Below are 12,460 nucleotides of genomic sequence, written 5' to 3'. Positions count from 1 at the left end.
GTAGGAGGTTATGTGGGAAATCTGTTACCCCTCTCAATTTGCCTGTGAACCTAAAGCTGCTCGAAAAAAATCTCTTTTCTTTTTTTTTAATATAATTTGTCAAGCTGGCTAACATAGTGTATACAGTATGCTCTTGGCTTTGGGAGTACATTCCCAGGATCGGTCACTTCTACACAACACCCAGTCCTCATCCCAACAAGCACCCTCCTCAGTGCCCATCACCCCCTTTCCCCTCCCCCCACCCCCCAACCCTAAGTTTGTTCTCTGTATTTAAGAGTCTCTTACGGTTTGCCTCCCTCTCTGTTTGCAACTATTTTTTTTTTTAATCTTTATGAGTCAAGGAATCTCTTGAAATGTGTCTGTGCATGTTTTAAAGGAGCTCCAGCCTCCTTTTAAGTTATAAAAGAGCACCAGTCTGGGTGGCTGGCCCTCAGGTTTCAGCCTACATCAGAGTCACCTGGGGAGTGTGGCAAAATCCTATACGGGGGCACCCGGGCGGCTCGGTGGGTTAAGAGTCCGACTCTCGGTTTTGGCTCAGGCCGTGACCTCCAGGTTTGTGAATTCGAGCTCTGAGTCGGGCTCTCACTGACAGTGTGGAGCCTGCTTGGGATTCTCTCTCCTTCTCTGCCCTTTCCCTGCTCTCGGTCTCTCACCCTCTCTCAAAATAAATAAGCTTGAGAACAAAAAAAATGGCTAGATATTCAGCCCCCCTGCCTCCCCGCAGTGAGGTCTGATCCAGGGGCACTCATATGGGTCCTAGATCTTTACTATTAAAGTTCCCCTGGGGCGCCTGGGGGGCTCAGTCCATTAAGCGTCCAACTTCGGCTCAGGTCATGATCTCGTGGTTCGTGGGTTCAAGCCCTGAGTCGGGCTCTGCGCCAACAGCCTGGAGCCTGCTTCGGGTTCTGTCTGCCTCTCTTTCTGCCTCTCCCCTGCTTGCATGCTCTCTTTCAAAAATGTAAACATGAAAATATATATATTAAAAACAAAAAACTGTTCCCCACCCACTGACATTAATGCAGGGTCAAGGACCCCATGTTAAGAAACACCACCCCAAGGGCTCCCCTGATCCTTATAAAGATCTTGGCATAAGGGACCTGGAAGGGCCTTCCTAACATAGAAGTTCTCAGAGGCTTCCGGAGAAAGCAGGCCTGGGGGGGTGGGGGGGAGCGCATGTGCAGTCAGAGTGGGCCTGAGGCAGCTGGGCCCAAGGTCAAGGTGAGGAGCTGCATGAGACAGCTGCCCTGTGGGCCAGGAGCCTCTAGGTGGCAGTACCTAGCCAGAAACAGAGCCCGTGTCCTTTGGTCCAGAGAACGGCAGAGGAGGGAGAAGCCAGCTCACTTACAGGTGGGCCACTCAGATGCCATCAACTGAGGAATGAATGAATGAATGAATGAATGAATGAATGAATGATCATTTGAAGGTGTGAAGGTCTCAATAATGATAGTAGCTAACATTTATTGAAAACCTGCTGCCTGGCACTGTTTCAGTCAAAGTAAGATCACGCTGTACATATTTATTATTATATAATCAGTCTCCCATTTTAAAAATAATTTTTATTATTTATTTTTATATTTGAGAGACGGGGGAGGGGGTGGGGAGAGAGAGAGAGAGGGAGACACAGAATCTGAAACAGGCTCCAGGCTTGGAGCTGTCAGCACAGAGCCCAATGCGGGGCTTGAACCTACAAACCGTGAGATCATGACCTGAGCGGAAGTCGGATACTTAACCGACTGAGCCACACAGGCGCCCCTCCCATTTCTACATTTCGCGTTGTTGCGTAACAAGTGGCTCCCACAAGTCTGATTATCCCCCTGACTCTCCAGTGGTGGTGGGCTGCCCACCACCTGGGGGCAGCAAGTGCCAGGGGCCATCATCTCAGACTTTCCAGCTCCGAGCACCAGCCCGGATCTTTTCAAAACTATATTCAAGGGGAGGGGCACCTGGGTGGCTCAGTCCGTTAGGGGTCCAACTTCAGCTCAGGTGGTGATCTCACGGATTGTGAGTTCGAACCCACTGTCAGCGCAGAGCCCATTTGGGATTCTCTCCCTGTCTCTACCCCTTCTGCATTATTGCTCTCTCACTCTTTCTATAAATTAATTAATTAAATAAATGGGGGAAAAAACTGTATTCAAAACACAGTGTCTCCTTCTCAAATCTGAATTTCACAAAGGCTGAACTTTTTATTCATACATGGATTGGTCAGTCATTTGTATTTCTGCTTCTGAAAACTTCTTGTTCATTTGCTTATTCTTCCCTTTTGGCATATACTACTTATTCATGTACGTGTGTGGAGGTGTATATAAATACAGATATACGTATATGGATATACAGAGATTAAATCTGTCAGCCTTTCCAAAGTTCCATTTTCCTTTCCATTTTGTTTATATTGAGGTTTAAGTTTATACTTATAGCCAAGCTTTTCTTATAAAAAATACTATCCCCAAAACTCGATGCTTATAAACATTCACATATATTTTCCTCCAGTTTTTCATAGTTTAGGGTTTACATTTAACTCTTTAATCTCTTGATATATGAGGGAACATGAAGTAATGCTCTAACAAAAATATTTCCCCAAATAGTCACTTTTCCTGATGCCACCTGTTGTGACCAGTGTATCCCCTCTATCATTTTGCACCATTTCCTGATGGACTACCGAGATTTTATATAAACCAGGGTATTTTCTGGAGTGTTCTATCCTGTCTCTCTATTGCTGCTAATACCTTTTTTCTCAATGTTTTTTTTCAAGAAAGAGAGAACGCGTGTGAGCAGGGGAGGGGCAGAGAGAGAAAGAAAATCCCAAACAGGCTCCGTGCTGTCCAGAGGACCCAATACGGGCCTGAACTCACAAACTGCAAGATCATGATCTGAGCTGAAATCAAGAATTGGATGCTTAACCAGCTGAGCCACCCAGGCACCCCAATACCTAACTTTTAATTATTACTACTTTTTGTTTTAATTTCCTTTATTTCAAAATTGCTTTAGCTACTCTCAGCTGTGAATTCATTCAGCTGAACTTAAATACTGCTGACCCACTTCCAAAAATCCCTTTGGACTTTTATTAGAACTATAAATCCAACTGTAAGTTAATTTGGAAAGAATCAGCACTCCAGAGTGCAGACGGGGAAGTGGGTACTTGCAGACACAGCCGGAGGTAGTAAAAACCGGCCTTCAGGGAAGGTAACTGTATAGTCTCAATCACAAACTTTTATTTTAAGTTCTTATATATTTAAGTAATCTTTACACCCCACGTGGGGCTCGAACTCATGACCCCAAGACCAAAAGTCACACATTCTCCAATGCAGCCAGCCAGGTGCCACTGGGTCATAAACTCTTAGATGGATGTATGCTTTGACCCAGAACGTACACCTCTTAAGATCTAGAAGTCTCACACATGGGCATGAAAGATGTTCACCGCAGCACTTTTTGCAACAGACCAGAAATAAACTAGAGGACTTCACGGAGCTGGGTAATAAAGCCACGGTACAGCCAACTCTGAAATACGAGCAGATGGCCAGCAGGGTACCGCGTGCAGAGAAGGAAGGAGGCTGTCGATCTAACGTTTAGTGAAGGCAGGCAAACACGCTAAACAACTGCCTATGGTAAGAATTCATCTATTTCTTGTTAATTTTTTTTTTTTTTGGTAATGTTTATTTTTGAGAGAGAGAACAGGAGTGGGGGAAGGGCAGTAAGAGCGGGAGACACAGAATCAGAAGCAGGCTCCAGGCTCTGAGCTGTCACTGCAGAGCCAGACACAGGGGCTGGAACTCAGGAACAGCGAGATCACGACCTGAACCGAAGTCAGACACTTAACTGACTGAGCATCCCCCCCCCAGGTGCCCCATGTTTATTTGGGAGAGAGAGAGCTGGGAAGGGGCAGAGAGAGAGGAAAAGACAGAATCCCAAGCTGGCTCAGAGCCAGACATGGGACTCAATCTCATGAACTATGAGATTATGACCTGAGCCCAAGTCCAGAGTCAGATGCTCAACTGATGGGACCACCCAGGTGCCCCCATCCACCTATTTTTTAAATGGTAGGAAATGCTCCAGAACAGAGGGCAGCAAACCCTTTCTGTGAAGGACCAGACCATCAGTATCGGCTTTGTGAACCATAAAGGGGTCTCTGTCGCCAAAGAAGCCCTGGGCAGCGATGTGAACAGGTGTAAGGAAAACTTGGCAAAACCAGGGGGTGGGCTGGACTTGGCCCTCAGGCCGTAGTTTGCGGACTCCTGGCCCAGAAAGAAAACTACCAAAATTGTATGAGAGGTTGCCTCTGCAAAAGAACCAGGACTGGGGCGGGGTGGGGGTGGGGGGGTGGGGGTGGAGGGACAAAGGAGACCATTCACTCTGCTGTGGATCAAGGTCTGTACTAACAATATGGCAAGTGCCGCTCCAAGGACTGTATAAACATTAAGTCATTAAACTCATGCAAGCCTCGTAACAACTTAAATAGAAGCTATCATTCCCCGCCGCATACAGATGAGGAAACTGAGGCACAGAGAAGTCAAGCAGGTTAGCTGGAGGTCACACAGCTCGTCAGTGGTGGAACCGGGATTCAAGTCCAGACAGCCTACACCCAAGAGACTGTACACCAGCTTTACTTTTCTTAGTCCTTCGGTGATGTTCCGTTTCTGTAAATAGTGGGGTTTAATATTCTAAACCAGCCACTTTGTAATAAAGGATCCCGTGCTTGTAATAACGAGCATGATGGCGTGGGAGAAGAGGCGGTTTTCTCTGAGAACACTGAATGCCACCGTCCCACTGGCGTGGATGAAAAGCAAAGTCAAGCGCATGAAATGACGCCAACATCGTGCTGCCTGGCGGATCACAAGTTCCAGGGAAATAAGAATTGTGCCGTTTTCGGGTTAGGGCGAGTCACACAGGAGAGGAGAAGCACGGTCCCACGGTGCGGTCACAGCTGGGCCTCTCCCAGGCAGGTCACTCTACCTCTCTGAGCCCAGCTTCTACACCAGCAAAAGAGGCGCACACACATACGTGCTATGACCGTACCGTGGGATTCGCCCGTAAAGCACCCGAGAGAGTTGAGCTACGTGGCGATCAGGACGCTGGGCCCCTCTCACGTGCTGTCACATCAGCTCCTGCAGGGCTGGCAGATGGGGTTCCTATCTGGTCCCCAGCTTGCTCCACACTGGGAAGCCCGAGCCTACTCTGTCCACATCCCAGAGGCTAAGGGAAGAATTACAGCCGCCATGGGGTCCCTTCGCAGAGCCAAGGGCACAGCCAGCACCCCATGTGGCACGGCCTGGGAACGCGAGGCAGTGGGAGGTCCGGGGGGCAGGGTCTAAACCCTGAGAGCAAGTATCTGCAAGTTAACAGCTCAGATTGCTGAGCACCTGGGACCCCAAACCCAGGGCTGGACAAGGGGAGGCCCAGAGAACTGGGCAGCTGTGTCAAAGGATCCTGGAGAAGCGTCCACCCACTTGCTCCGCTGGGGTCCTGCCCCAAGGACAGCCTGGTCCGCAGGTGCTCAGATGGACAGCGTGAGCGTCCTGAATGGGAAGCGCGCTCTGCAATTCACCGTGGTGTCGGGGCTACCCGCTTCACCCGTCTGTCCCCACAGCCTCCTGAGTGCGTGTCAACCCCACAAACAGGCCTCCTGCGGTTTTCGCCAGCAGCCTGGGATACTGTCACCCAGCTTGAGAGGAGACGAAACAAAGGGCAAGACGGGCAGCCCGCTCGACCAGATGAACAGTGAGGCCTTGGCAGGGAGAGCCCTTCCAAACCAGATCATCACAGAAGTAGGGTTGGGGGGAGGGCAGCCCTAAGGGGAAAGGGGAGGGCTGTGCGATCTGGCCGCAGACACCCTGGGTTCAAATCCTGACTTCACAGACACCCTACTCACCCCCACCAGCCCTGCCCTGGAAGGACTGTCCCTTTAAGGCCCTGGTGGGCAGGCCCAGCTGTTTCCGTGGAGCTGCCTCACAGTCTTCCGAATTCCAGGCCCAAACAGGAAGTGAGTCACCACAGGAGAATGCAGGGCTCCCAGCCTCAGGGAGCTGCTGCTCAAGGGCAACGACGTGTGTCTCCCCCCACCCCCTCCCCCGGGGGTCAGGTCCCCCTGCTGGGGGTCAGGCATAGTGGGGTGCTTGGCTCAGGGGGAATTGCGACCACATTTCAGCATCTGCTTGGCGGGGGAGGGGGCGGAGGGCTGGCTGGTGTGTAGTTGACAGGTCTCACACTCCACCCAAGTTCATGGGGCAGCCAGGGTCAGGCAGATCACTCCAGCATCTCTGACATCTCTTTTCAGATGCTGGCCAGGCTCCCAAATAGCCGGGGTTGTTGCACACATACTAAGACAAAGCTCAATGATTTACATAGGAGGCTCGCACACTGTAAGGTCGTCACCTGTGTCATCCCTACTTTCCAGAAGAGCAAAGTGAGGCTCAGGTGAAGGTCACCTGCCCGAGTCCTACACCACCCTGTACTCCCCAGTCCTCGAGAACTCGAAAAATTAAGTGTTTATTTACTTTTGAAAGAGAGAGAGAGAGAGAGAGAGAGGCAGAGAGCAAGAGAGACACAGAATCCAAAACAGGCTCCAGGCTGTCAGCACAGAGCCCAACACGGGGCTCGAATCCATGAACCCTGAGACCATGACCTGAGCCGAAGTCAGACGTTCAACCAACTGAGCCACCCAGGTGCCCCTAAAATATTGTTTAATATTTATTTTTGAGAGGGAGAGAGAGAGACAGAATCCAAAGCGGGCTCCAGGCTCTGAGCTTTCAGCCCAGAACCCGATGAAGACTTGAACTCACAAATCATGAGATCATGACATGAGCCGAAGTCGGACGCTCAGCTGACTGAGCCCCCGACGCGCCTCTAGTCCTGGTGAATTTGAACCCGAGCACCAGTTCAATAAGAAATGTGCACAAGTGCCTTCCAGACAAGTCGGGAGCCAGACAGACCCAGGGTTAGGATCTGATTTGACCTGGTTTGGCCACACCCTTCCCCCTCTCAGTAGAGATGCCCTCACCCCTTCAACCCTTACTTACTGGCTATCTACTTGGAGACAGGCGCAGAACGAACACTCAGCCTCCAGGAAAGCCAGACCCCAAACAAAAGCAGACCAGTAAATAAAACCCCAAAGAATAAATGAGAGACAGAGCAGGGAGCACAATGCACAAGCCGGAGAGGATCCGATGGGCTCTCCTGTGAGAGGATGTGGAAGAGGAACCAGAAAAGAACAAGGGGACAGCCTTTTCAAAAAGCGGGCAGAAGGGCATCTCAGGGGCACATGTAAATCGGAGAATTCCAGTCTCTGTAAACCTTGCAGCGGGTGTAAACACAGAAGGAGGGAGAGACCTATATAGGAGAAGGTTCCAGTGGACGCTGCCAGCCCCCCTCCCCAGGACAGGAAATCCTCCCCGCTGGCACCCACGGAGGCCAGCAAGGGTGACAGCACCCGCGCCCCAGGCTTGGCTCCCCGGCCTCAGACGGGGCCAGCTTCGCGCTGGGCCTGCAAACACCTGGCTCCCACTTCCCCAGGCTGCGAGGCTGAGAGGACAGCAGAAGCACCAGGCCCGGTGACCCCCTGGCCAGTTACCCATGCCGGGGACATCTGTCGGCGCTCGGGCTTCCGCAGCTGGAAGGAGGCCCACGCGGTGCACAGAGGCAGCCCGGCCTGGGAAGCTGAGCCAACTTGATCTTGATCTCTGGGCTGCTGGGTCCCAGGCAGCTCCGCGGGAGCCCACCTGCTCGTGTTGTGGGCGGGTTGAGGGCGCCGCTGGGAACAGACAGTTCCTGCCCTTTGAGGTGGATCCATGCCGAACCTGGGAGTGTCACCTAAACCGTTCCTGGTGACATTCGACACCTAAACTGTCCACTGACCTCAGCGCACCCCAGGCCGTCCTCCCCCAGAGCGAGCTCTCCTCTCGCTGGGGGCAACTTCCAATCCATCACTTACCAGCCCTGGGAAGGGTCATCAGCTCCCCCGCGGAAACATGGGGCACGTGTGGTCAGGACTCAGAACTCTGTGCTCACCACATGCCAGGGACCCTCCAGTTTTAGGCATTAGCTCATTTTATCCCCACAACCCTCCTTACAGATGGGGAAACTGAGGCAGGTGGGTAAAGAACTTTCCAAGATGGGCAACACTGTAACCACGAGGCTCCAGGCTCCCCCAGGAGTGGCAACAGGCCCCGCACAGGGCTCACCAAAGCCTCGGCTTCTCGCCTGGTAAAGGGGCAGCCGAGCGAGCGCGTCTTCTCCAAGCGCCCAGTCCAAGGCACACAGACTGCGAAGGGCAGACTTCTGGGAGACCCAAGGGCAGACTGGAGTGGGTCTGACCCCTTCTGTATATGGCTTTTCAGACACGCGTGTGTCGATGTTTTATGAGGCACACCCGGTGCCTCCAGACGAGGTAGGGAGACTTGAGGGGTGCCAGGTCCGCCCCGATATCCTGGGATTGGTCCTCGTGATACGCGCCTGTGACAGGGTTCCAGGGAGAGATGATGCAGAGGCCCACACCCGGGAGGCCCAGGCTCTTCCCTGCCCTGTCAGCCCCAGCAGGTCGCGGCCCACCCCCAACGAAGCTGCAGGCCACACCCGCCCAGTTTCCTGCCAGAGGCAGGCTCTTCATTCAGGACCTTTCTGCACAATCTCCCCCCAAGGGCATGTACTAGCAATGTTTAAATGTCAACAGTGGTGACCAGGTGGCAGGACTTAGGATCCATTTCTGCTTCTTTCTTTTACAGATACCGTGTCCTCAACCCAGACCCTTTGTGTTCAGTGTGTGTGGGTGGAGAGTCCAGGAATCTATCTGGAACCTCTTTCAAGGGGACACATTCCCAACCAGGTGCAGGAGAGCCTGTCCTGAGGGCGGCACACTTGCTGGTCACCCCTGGTGAGCCAGGGCTCAACACGCCCCAAAGCCTTGTGGGTGCAAACTTCCTCCTGCCAAGCAAGCCCAGGAAAACACCCTGCCCCAGAGGAATGCACTGGTCAAGTCCAGACTTCCTCAAAGCCTGAGGGACCGAAGGTGGACGGGCAGGCAGCCCGCTGAGGGAGGGCCGGCAGAGTCCAATACCACTGGATGCCTGCCCAGTCAACAATCGGGAAAAGGTCCAGAGCAACAGTCCCTTCTGCGTCTTCTGCAGAACACACGGAGGCCCTCAGTTGGGGGTTCTCTACTGCAGGGGCCTGGAAAATGCTGGCAGCTGCGGCCCACCCCAAGGAGTGCCATCTAGTTTGCCGTGGGCACACAGCCTGAGCCCGGCTGGTTTTGGTGTGCACTCACACAGAGAGCCATGAAATCTGAGTGGAGAGAGGAAACAGGGGTGTGGGGAACCGAGGCTGCAGGGTAGCACAGAGGTCAGGAGGGGCCCCTCCCAGCCTCTGAGGAGGGAATTGAATCCAGCCTGATGGGTGACGGTGACCACGCTTAATGGCTAACGTGTGTGCGCTGATGACCACGGGCCAGCTGTCATCCCAGGCGCCTTCATCTCCCCAGACCTGTGCCAGGGTCCGTCTACACCCCACCGACCCCGAAGTTCTGCTCTTAATCACCACACCCTGGTTCTGGAGACACTGTGAAAAGCCCACAAGGAAAAACAGGGACTCTTCACGAAAACCTTAAAAACCTCAAGCCACCTTTTATCTACTCACTCATCCAAGATGTGTCCAGGAGCCTACTCTGTGCCAGCCAGATATCCGGAGAGCCTGGGTTTTCAAGCAGGTCGTGACATCGATGTAATAGGATCACACACAGCAATCTGTGTCGTCAAACGGCGAGAAACTGAGAGGTGCTGTGCACCGGACAGAAAGAGAGGAAGCGCTCTAACTTCTCTTAGTTACTGTGTGTTGTGTGTGCGCCTCCACGCTGGGTCTCAATGGCATAGGTATTTCATACTGTGGATCGCAGCCCAAAACAACAGAATGAGAAACACTGAGGATGGGGAAGAGACCAGCCTTAAGATACCAAATAAAAGTGTAAGCGAACACAATTCCATAGGTTTATGTCAACCTAAGCCTCAAGCAGCAAATCAGAACTCCTTGGTAGTTACTGATTTCTAGATACACCTTGAAGCCAGCACTCGCCGCCATGATTAGGAGCTTCGCCTTGCGAGAAGAGATGGGGAAGCCGTCAACCTCGCCCACGGCACTCAAGGCCAGTTTGGTAGGTGTTCTCCCATTCCCCAAGGTATCTGAGCCCTGGCACCACCACCCCACCCTAAGGAGTACCGATGGTCTGAGAACCTTCCCTTGAATCTCGAAGTCACAGTGGCACGTACCTTGGTGGATGTGTGGAGGACATCTGGATCAAGAGTCGGTCCACTGGCCCAGGTGCTGAAAGTGGCCAGGAGGGTTCATGGTGGGCTGCCTTGAGGCCCCCCCAGGCCGCCTTTCTCACAGTTCTCAGCCTGCTCAGGCTCCTCACTGCTGAAGCTGGAGAAAACCTAAGACTCCTGAGGCTCTCAGGTTTCAAACTGCACCAGAACGTGATGAAATCAATCCACTTCCAATATTGGAAATCCCAAGTTCATTTCCCACAGCGACTGACATCCCCAAGGCAGGTTACCCAACACTGACTCCTAAATAACCATTATTTTTAATGGCTACATATGTAAAAGACAAATACTAGGAAGGTTACCCTCCAAAACCATTCAGCTCTTACCTTTGGGGAGGACATATTAAAAGGGCCTCTCTACTAAGGTCTGACATTTTAATTTTCCTTACAAAAATGCATGCTGGAGCGCCTGAGTGGCTCATTCAGTTGAGCGTCTGACTTCGGCTCAGGTCGCGATCTCATGGTTCACTGAGTTTGAGCCCCACATCGGGCTCGCTGCTGTCAGTGAGGAGCCCATTCCAGATCCTTGGATCCTCTGTCCCCCTCCCTGCTCCTCTCCTGCTTGTGCGCCATTAAAAAAATAAAAGCATGTGTTAAGTTTTTCTTAATATACCATTGCAAAAATTATCAACCACATTCCAGAGCGCTCAAGGGCACCACTGGTGAGAGTGAGTTTAATGTAGGCGTAAAGTACCCAAGAAATTCAACTCGCTGACCTTGACCTCGGTTTTTTTTTTTTTTTCCTAATACACTCATTTCACAGATGACGAAACCAGCCCAGGAAGGCACACTTACCCAGGTTCCCACACCTAGTAAGTGGTGGAGCCAGCATTCAAATCCACAGGATTTCATGTCAAGATTCTTCCTTCATACAAGGGGGCAAAAAAGCAAATGAAAATGTTAAGACCACCCCTGTCTGCAAACAGTCCAAATCCCCAACAGTGGCTCAGATGCTGGGAGAACATGTTGGCAAGAGCCTTAACCAGCACTTGGCAGGTCCTCTGGGAGGCCCCGTTAATATTTTAAATGTGAATTCCTTTGAAGCGTTTTACCTGCAGAAATGTCTCCTACAGCAACTTACACTAGAATATCCACTACTGCACTAGCACTAATTATGAAAAGCTAGTACTATTTGTTTATCAGGTTATCGGCGTATCTATTCAGTGCAGAAAGATCTGTACACACTGTTAAGTGGCTGTGTGGCTGGATTTTTAAGTGTTTTAAAGCGTTAACGCAATACAAAGGAAATGAGAGGCCGTCGGAAACTCGCAATGGCATCGGTGAGACTTCCCAGCTTCACCAAGGGCCGCACAACGTGCGTCGGACCCTCCAGACCTGCGCATGTCGTAGGCCGCCGTCTGCTCAACTCCATGAAGATCGTGCAGGTGTTAGGTCTTGTAGCAGGAAGTCCAACGCATCAGGACAGCACCCGGGGTGATGATGTGCCGGCCAGCCTGGGCGTGAAGGCCTGGCGCTCCTCTCTCAATGTGGTCCCGTCCCAACCACCACACACCTCACCAACCCTGCAGGGTGGCGTGTGCAAGCCGGCCAGCACGAGGAAAGGTCACCTGAATGGACCAGAGACGTGACAGCTTTCAGGGACGGGGAGCAGGTACTGTGAGCGCCTGACCGCAACCACCTCCTGTAACTCAAAGGGATGGATCTTCGGTTTCTTTAACTTTCAAGTGAAACAACGGCTGCTTCTGGCAGAACCTTTCGAGTCACTCCCCAGCCCTTAGTGTCCTGATTTCCCCAGCCACCCTGTAACCAGACACCTAAGTCACCCATCTATTGAAACGGCAGGCTCTAACAATATGAAATCTGATGCAAGGAGATAAATATACCGACATCGTCACAATACCCCTCAAAAAAAAATCATGACAAAAATTCAGTGATTCATTCATGGTAATTTTCTAAAATTAACTATGCGGCCCGTGTTCCCAACTCGGTCCCTATTCTCATCATTTCCAGATCATCCCTCGGCCTCTTGTGTCCTCACTGCACTGAGGCTGGCTCACCCCCCACCCCCCTGTCAGACCCTGGCCGCAACCCCCCACCCCCCGACCTGTGCAGGGAGCCAGCCAAGCCCGGCTTCCAGTGCTGCAGGGAGCTCTTCGGGCCCAAAGATACAGCTATGCAGTTTAATGGGTCCCCAAA

This window comes from Hyaena hyaena, unplaced genomic scaffold, assembly GCF_003009895.1.
Source record: "Hyaena hyaena isolate Hyena2069 unplaced genomic scaffold, ASM300989v1 scaffold_238, whole genome shotgun sequence".
Classification (NCBI taxonomy): domain Eukaryota; kingdom Metazoa; phylum Chordata; class Mammalia; order Carnivora; family Hyaenidae; genus Hyaena; species Hyaena hyaena.
Note: the sequence above shows the minus strand (reverse complement) of the source record.